Source organism: Pinus tabuliformis, chromosome 8 (assembly GCF_031772625.1).
Source record: "Pinus tabuliformis cultivar Carrire ecotype Pingquan chromosome 8, CPIR1, whole genome shotgun sequence".
NCBI lineage: Eukaryota > Viridiplantae > Streptophyta > Pinopsida > Pinales > Pinaceae > Pinus > Pinus tabuliformis.
Genome location: NC_142294.1, coordinates 1,510,090,540 through 1,510,099,502, shown reverse-complemented (window position 1 = coordinate 1,510,099,502; position 8,963 = coordinate 1,510,090,540).

Here is an 8,963-nt window from a genome sequence, read left to right as displayed (position 1 = left end):
TCCACCACTTGAATTCCTCTCTGAATTTAAAATTTTAAGTAAGTAACTAAGTTTAAAAAATAAATAAAATAAAATTGGTTTATTTTGATTATTTACAGTTAATTCTGGATTATTTTGATGTTTTTTTGTAATTTTAGTTAAAGTTTTGAGAAAATGTTGAATAATTCTTTTTTTTATAAATTAAAAATAATTTTCTAATTTATGTAAATATTATTTTTAATTTTGATTTATTGAATTTTATTGAGACATAATAATGTTGATAGAAAGAGATTCATTTTAAGTATTTATCAGTATTTAACCAATCATTTTAAAATAAAAAAGAATAGTTTTCTAGATAATCATTCCAAACTAACATTTACACAATGTTTTCAATATCTCTTTATGTAAGCAAGAAAGAGAAAGGGAAAAGACGGTTTAATCCTTGAATGGTGTGACACTGAAATTGACACTAACACTGTGATAGGCATTGATAGGGTATTTTAATATGGGATACTAATTTAATATGGAAATGACAGTCGGAAATACAACGCACCAACAAATCCAATGACACCACCAAATGACAGGTCGAGAAAAATTCAAGGTTTTGGATACTAATTTAATATGGGAATGACATATAGAGATAAAACGCACTCAATGGACTCAGAAGTGTTGGACACCTAATCCTAAAGGGTTAGTGTGGAATTCGAATGGACAAAGCAGTCCAAGAGACCTTGGGATCTGAATCCCAAGAGTCACCTATTGTACTATAAATGTACATCTTTTGTTAATAAAAATTGTACTCACTGATTTATCTTTCCTATTTGTCTTGCTATCCATGTGTGTTTAACATGGTATCAGAGCCACTTGTTTTTCTGTGGCCTGTTATATGCCTGACATAGCGCTGCCACTGCTGAGTCTATGGCTCTTCTGTCCTGAGCACTGTGCTGCTCTGTCCTGCGCCACTCTGTCGTGTCTGTCCTGGGCTGCTCTGTCTCTGCCTGGCGCAGAAAGAATCAATGCCTGGCTCTGCCTAAACATTGGCATTCTCATGAGCGCTGTCTCTGTCCTCTCTGCGCATACACTGCCAATTGCCTGAATACACCGTTCACGCTGCCCTCTCTGTGCATACACTGCCAACGCTGTAACGCATGGCGAAATTGGCTAAAGCTCGGTAATCAGTTAAATGGAATGTATGCAATGTGCTTCAAGGATTTCTAGGAAATCCGTTTTACCGTGAGGATTCTGGAGCTTTTCGTCCGCCTTTCAGCTGTTGGCTTCTCTGGGGAAAATTCTTCTCATCAACAGTTCTTGAGTTCATCCGACTGCAGCAAGGGCACCCTTATCCCCATTGTCAGCCAGACTGTGATGTATTTTCGGTGTTAAGTTTTACGTTGGAAGAGCATTCAGGTTTCCGGGCTCAAGCTTCAAATTTCGCCCAGGTTTCGCCGAAGGTCTTCTAGCTGCTCGAGAATGGTAGAACATAGATTTCCTCCTGGGTTCCTAGCAAAGATTTCAAACTTGTTCTTCGTCCGGCGCCTGGGCATGTGAAATTATTCCAGATTATTCCTGTCTGAAGGCTTTGGCTATTGAACAAAGCACCAGAGTATGAGAAACATCCGAGCTGCCTCTGCACCATGATATCCATGGTGGAACTCTGCACATAACCTTCGACTTCCTCGCTTTTTCCAAGAAATCCGGGCATAGAACTGTCAAGTTCCTCGTAGAGCTGTGGCAGATAACCATATTTTTCCCTGGAATGTTAGCTTATAAGCTTATTCTTCTCAGCATAGTTCCTCTCTGCGTAGCTTCTCGACATGAATGCGTCCAACCTCCTTTTCATTAATTTTCGATTGGAGAACCTGGCCAGGTAATCTAGTAAACTGTATTTTTTGTGCCGTGGTAGCTTGTACTCATCCTTAAATTGAGAAGTGAATCTTTGCAATAATTCCTTGTTCTGGCTTCCACTGAATCTCCGCAATCGACTCCCAATTAATACTTCAAAGGCACTACGCACTGAACCAATACTTAATTTACTATACACAATATCAAGCCTCACTGCTAAACTCAAATCATTTCCAATCACATCTTCATAAAATTCTCTACTGTCCTTCAGTTCTGTTACTGACATCTTCCCATACTTGTCAACAAAGTTTTGCTTGAGACTGTTCTCATCTACATATAAGTCGGAGTTCGGGAAGCTGGTGAAAGGTGAATCTTAACATTAAAGATGCAATTATCAAAAGAAACTTCAATCGAGAGTCAGCATCTAATGTAGTGTAACAGAAGGCCTGCACTGATAAGTACCAACAATGCTGTTGGAACAATGCCGAGCCTGAATGCCAATGGCTTTGATGTCAAGCCATTCTGCAGTAAGTGACGGTTAGTTTCAGTTCCATTCTTTTTGGAATTCGATGATGTTGTATATTTGAAGACATGACTATTCAAATGCAAAACCGGTAAACTTAAGCAGTTCCCTGAGCTTTATTGTGGTTGTTGACGGATTCTCGGTCGCGGATTTGTACTTGCATTGCCTTGTTTCTTCGTCACCGGACGAGACCGTGTTGTCTTCCGTTATTTGCAAGCTGGACACGGCGGAGGTACTGAAGCTGTTGCGGTACCTCGGAAAATGGCTGACAACCAGAAGTGAATTATACTCCTTGGAGTTCACTGCCGTATTGCTTGCCGCGGCTGTTGACGGATTTTCCCTCTATTCCATGGACGTAATCATTTTCTTCATTGGGGGTCGAGTTTTCTATGGACCGTAACTATTCTTTCATATTATTTTTCTGTTGCTGTTGCCTCAGTTGTGTTTTTAAGTGACATTGAAGAAAAATGGCCAGACTTGAAGATGCAGTAAAGTTATTGAATATCCTAATTCATTCCACTGTTGATGAGATGGTCAAAGTTAACAAAGAAACTCTCTTTGACATCCAAACCTCTCTGCAAACTGCACATGAGAATATTGAGTTTTTGCAGCTTGAAACAAAGCTACAGCAGGAAGAATTACACAAGTGGAGTCATCATTCTGAATCTGTTTCTGTTCAGAACATTGAGACTTCAACCCATCAACAGCAAGTCAGTAATGTTACTGTTCATTCAAATAAAGCAGCAGTTGTACATGCAGATGCAGAAACCAAGACTGCACTTCCCAAGCCCATCACCAGACCTTGGGAACAGCTTGTCCACAACAAGCACAGAACTGGTCTTGGATATGATAAGGACTTGTCCTTTCATATTCCAGACTATGCCAAGCCCATTCAGTTTCAGAGTGTTGGATTCATTTATGACAGTTCACCTGCTCCTCATGACAGTTCAGCATCAGCTGTTCCAGATTTTGCCCCTCTTCCACAGCAACAACAACAACAAAAACAACAGATCGTGAAATGCCAACACTGTGATCGAGTTGGCCATATGAAAGATCACTGTTTTGATCTTCATCCATGTGAGCACTGTCATAAAACCAGCCATTCTTCACACAGGTGCTTCAAAAACAAACGTCCTGCAAGAACAAAGATTCATCTTGGATGGATCGCTTCTTGGCAATGGGCATCAACAGCCAAGAAGATATTCCAAACACATGTTAGAACTTGTTCCAGAGTATTAAACAGTCTTGCAGTTGAGTTTTCTCCATCTTCTCACCTTGTATCTGACAGGGGGGGAAATGATGGTCATCTACAAGCTTCAAAGTCACATCAAGCGAGCCTGAGCCACAACCTGCCACACCAGTTTCAGAGTTGTAGCCAGAGACAAAGATGCCTGAACATGCCTTCAGTTGGCAATCTGGGACGCTTCCTCTAGCAGAAGACTTCAGCTTCTTGCCAGTTTCGGAAGCATTTCAGGAATCACAGAGTTGTTGGTTATCCTTAAACCATCACAGGTTGAGACTTCCCTTTTCAGGTTGAAGTTTTACCTTTTATGCGGGTGAGACCTCCCTTTTATGGTTGAAGGTTTCCCTCTTTAAAACAATAGGATCACTTCCTCTAGCAGAAAACTTCAGTTTCTTGCCAGTTTTGGAAGAGTTCCGGGAACTGCACTAAGCGTTCCAGTGTTGGTGGTCATCCTTAAACCACCGCCCTTTTTATACCAACATTTCATAGAGCACATTCAGCCTAGTGCTGCCATGCATTTTTTGCACATTTTGTATTACATCTCTTTTCTTGGACTCATACATAACCCTTCGGATTAAGGGGGGGAATGTTGGACACCTAATCCTAAAGGGTTAGTGTGGAATTCGAATGGACAAAGCAATCCAAGAGACCTTGGGATCTGAATCCCAAGAGTCACCTATTGTACTATAAATGTACATCTTTTGTTAATAAAAATTGTACTCACTGATTTATCTTTCCTATTTGTCTTGCTATCCATGTGTGTTTAACAAGAAGAACTCAATCAAATAAATCACAAACCAACTAGTGACACATGACACTAATTATTTAATATGGAATTTGCGGATTAACACTAAAATTTTCAAAGGATGGAGGTTCTATTTCTAAGGATTCTTTAGTCATATATATCTATTTTGTGTTATTATAGTTGTCGTATATATGTTGGAATTGTTGTTTTTGTGGGTCAGAGACTAATGACACGACACTAATTATTTAATATGGAATTTGGGGATTAACACTAAATTTTTCAAAGAATGGAGGTTCTATGTCTAAGGATTCTTTAGTCATATATATCTATTTTGTGTTATTATAGTTGTCGTATATATATTGGAATTGTTGTTTTTCGGGTCAGAGATTGTGATTTTATAAAAGATTATCGAGATGAGTTGAGGAAGGGACAAAATTTGTTTTTGTTGATGTTTATAATTTTTTAGATTTGTAAAGTTATTGATATTTTAAATGTTAGATTTTATTAATAAATATTTTTTATTTAATTGTAAATATGATATTCTTCTCAGGTTTAATATGTAATAATGAGTAGAAAATATGTTTATATTCAGTTTAATTGTGTAGATTTAAGTATTAATTTCAATTTAACTAGCACAAATTTATAATCTATTATAAATATGAAAATATTTATTTTCAAGTTTAACATGTTATAATTAGTAGAAAATATGTTTATATTGAGTTTAATTGTGTAGATTCATTCATTAATTTCAAGTTAACTAGCACAATCTTATAATCTATTCTAAATATGAAAATACTTACTTCATGTACACATAATGTTGTTAGAAAATTAAAAAAGTCATAAAAACTAAAACATTATTATTATTTATAAAAAAAAATGATATACAGCCTAAATTTATATAAATTTTAAAAACCTTGTATTGAAGATCCTTAACCAAAGAGATTCATTCGCACATTATCATGGAGATTCTTAATGTGTATATAGGCTTTGTAACAATATCATAGGTCAATACTATGGTTTATGAATAAGATATATTCAAAAAACCATAACTCATTTCACCACACTTATTCACACTTATTCAGTTGACATTTTTTTAATTAAAATAGTAAGAAAATGACATAACTACTTTGAAAATAAATATCAATCTTTAATTTATGGATATTATTAAGAATATTCTATGGAAGTTAAATCTCTACCATCTACTTAATAATTATTTATAATTAAATGAACATTCTGACAGCCCTATTCCAAAATAGACATGCCTATGAACATAATTAATCTTATCAATAATTATTATAATATTCTTATTTGATATTTTTTTTATATATTTTTTATCGTTACATTAAAAAAATCCACGACTTCAAGACATTCTTCTTCCAACGATACATGGAGAGTAATTACACCATATTTATTATAAAAATTTACATCTAGATCATATTTTAATAGCTAGAATTAATTTGATTGTAGCTTTTATAAATATTCAATAATTCAACGACAATAATTAAATCAATTGTTTAACTTTTTTTTGTCCTTCAAATTCCAAAATGTTCTTAAAATCTCCAATTCACATAAAAATTGTCCATAACAACATATATAATAATTCAATCTCTAATTTTCATACAACTGTACATAATAATATTCCCACCATTCCAGTTATTTAGAAGTGCCCCTTTATATCATACATTTGAGAAATACCATCACATTTCCTAGTATCAATGCCTCCATCTAAACATGAAAATTTTAAGTTCATAATATTATTAAGATAGAGTTGTTTTAACGACAATTGTCTCTCTTAGCCACATTAACCGTCACATTATTACTCCCTGCCATTTGGCAATGGGTAGGGACTATAGTAATTGAAAACGATGTACTTAGTATTAGCTCAGTTGTTTTCTCACGCTAGTTTATCGAGTATAAACAAAATTTTTTTAGTCCATAGTGATTTATGGTCTTATTTGGCCTCTTCCTGAGGTAGAGGGCATGAATCCACATATTATCTTGCATTTGGTTCTGGCCTTTCTCATTCATTTTTCGGAGCTATTAATTAATGCTAACATTAATCTAGCAGCATGAAATACTAGCTCCCAAATATGGTTTATATAGGACTGATATTGTTTGCCACCTAAAATTTCCTCCTGTTGTAATGTGTCACTCTACATGCTGCTATGGTGTCTACGAAACAGATGCTCTTCATGCTGTTGTGGTGTCTATGGAACAGATGCTCTACATGCTTCTATGGTAACCGAAGGATAGGAAGGAGACATGAGATAGCTGGTTGAATACCGGGAATAAAAACAGATACATGAGATTGCTGTGAGATTTCTGGTTGAATATGAGGAATAAAAACAAAGAGAAAAGATTGTTAGTTGAATACTTGGAACTATGATGTCTTCTTCAGCAATTCAACAACCCCAGACACCATACCATTGGAGGTAAAAGAATCTCGAGAATCCCTACATGTCTTGCAAAAAATATACAATCTACAAAAAGCAGGAGGGCCCAATGGAAATTTGGGGATGGGATCAGGATGCAGAAGAGAACATAAAGCCTTGGCAGGGACACCTTTCACCCTTAGGATCTCCCACCCAATAGGCCCATCTCGTTATTGAATGAATCGACAAAAAAGTGAATCTGGCATTCAAGGTTCAACTTCCAGAAAAAATGAAGCATTGGGAGGGCGTAGTAACCATTCAAGATTCAACTTCCAGAAAATGTGAAGCATTGGGAGGGCGTTGTAACCCTATACTGAAACCGATACAGGTGAACTAATTCTTAGTATACTAGGACGCTTGAGAGTCAAAAGCCGAAGAAGGAACACCACTTTCTCGACAGAATGAACTATGAGTCACCAACCTGAATTCATAGTCTTATCTATGGTAACTATCATTTGATGCATATTCTAGGAAAGCTCGATCGATACGGAACGTATCAACTCGTACCCCCGTCGCTGTCAAGACCTAAGGGATCTCTAAGCAGAGAAAGCAACCATGATAACTCTGTACCTTAGCAAGAATGGAACTGTCAATTCAAAACCAGCTACAACCATGAATCAGAATGCAAATGGGGTATAATACCCTTGGATAATGGAACTATCAATTCAAATCTTGCTGCAAGGAATCAAGGGTTAGAATTACATTCAAGGTAACGCTTGAAGAGCAGAGTTGAAAGAAAAAAAGAGAGGAAGAAAAATTAGAGTCATTTGTGCTACCTTGTGCCTTGAGGCCACATTCCTGTATTGCACCTTCCATATATATACAGCTGGGCTTGAGCAGGTTAGCAGCTTTAGCTATATCATGGCACAATCGAAAACTTCAAAAGTTCAATGTAATTTCTATTTTAGAGCAAAATTATACCATGGATTTGTGTTGATTTATATGTGCAGTGGCAATGTCTATCCACTTGTGATTGCCGCACATCCACCATAACCTAAGCAGTTTTCCATTGGGTTGACTGATGGAGGTATTCAAGTGATTTAGCCTCTAGAACTAGAATGAAAATGGGGTATAATACTTCTGGATAATGGAACTATCAATTCAAATCTAGCTGCAAGCAATCAAGGGTCAGAATTACATTCAAGGTAACGCTTGAAGAGCAGAGTTGAAGGAAAAAAAGAGAGGAATAAAAATCAGAGTCATGTGTGCTACCTTGTGCCTTACAGTTATGATTTATCTATTCGTATATCTACCATCAATATTGGTGGCATCTATCATAGTCATTCAATTCAATTCAATAGAAGTTACAGAATGCTATATTGCCATTTTAACCCTTCTCGGGTTTCAATCTTCCTGCTCGGGTTTCAATTTGCCTACTCACAGATGTTAGCCTGATGCAACCTTAGGTGACTTGCTTTAGAGCTTGCATGTTATTTTAAGGAGACAGAGGTGTAAGCTTGCATTCTATGCTATGGAGAGAGAGGTGTTAGGCACATGGCCCTCATGTAGGGCCCATAAGGTGGATAAATGTTATGATTTTCATTTTTATTCTTATTGAAATCGATTGATTTTTTATCTTTATTTGAAATTTGAAATTTCAGGGTGCACTGTTGTTTCTCAGTTGATCGAGTTTAAAAGCTACGAGGGATTTCATCATATTCTATAGTTTCCTCTCTGGTGTGTCTTGCATCTGATCAGGTATTTTTGCGAAACTAATCGATTTGTGTTTGTGCATTCCATTGAGTTTTAGCCCATTTTCATAAAATTTGATCTCATTTCTCCACTCGTGAGTATTAGTTTTATGTGAATTAAAGCATTTTGTAGTGAATTTGGAAGAACCCAATTCAGAATTTTGAATGTAGAGGGCTGAATCTTTGAAGGAATTTGTTGGGATATGATGCAATTTCAGAAAAATGATTACTTCCCTCGCTAAGAAATTGGTCAGATTGTTATATGTAGGATTATTTCTCCACTCGTGAGTACTAGTTTTATGTCAATTAAAGCATTCTGTAGTGAATTTGGAAGAACCCAATTCAGAATTTTGAATATAGAGGGTTGAATCTCTAAAGGAATTTGTTGAGATACGATGTAATTTTAGAAAAATGATTACTTCCCTGGCTGAGAAATTGGTCAGATTGTTCAATGAATGATTACTTGGTATGTTTAGTCTTCTTTTAAATCAACATTTTGATTCTTTTT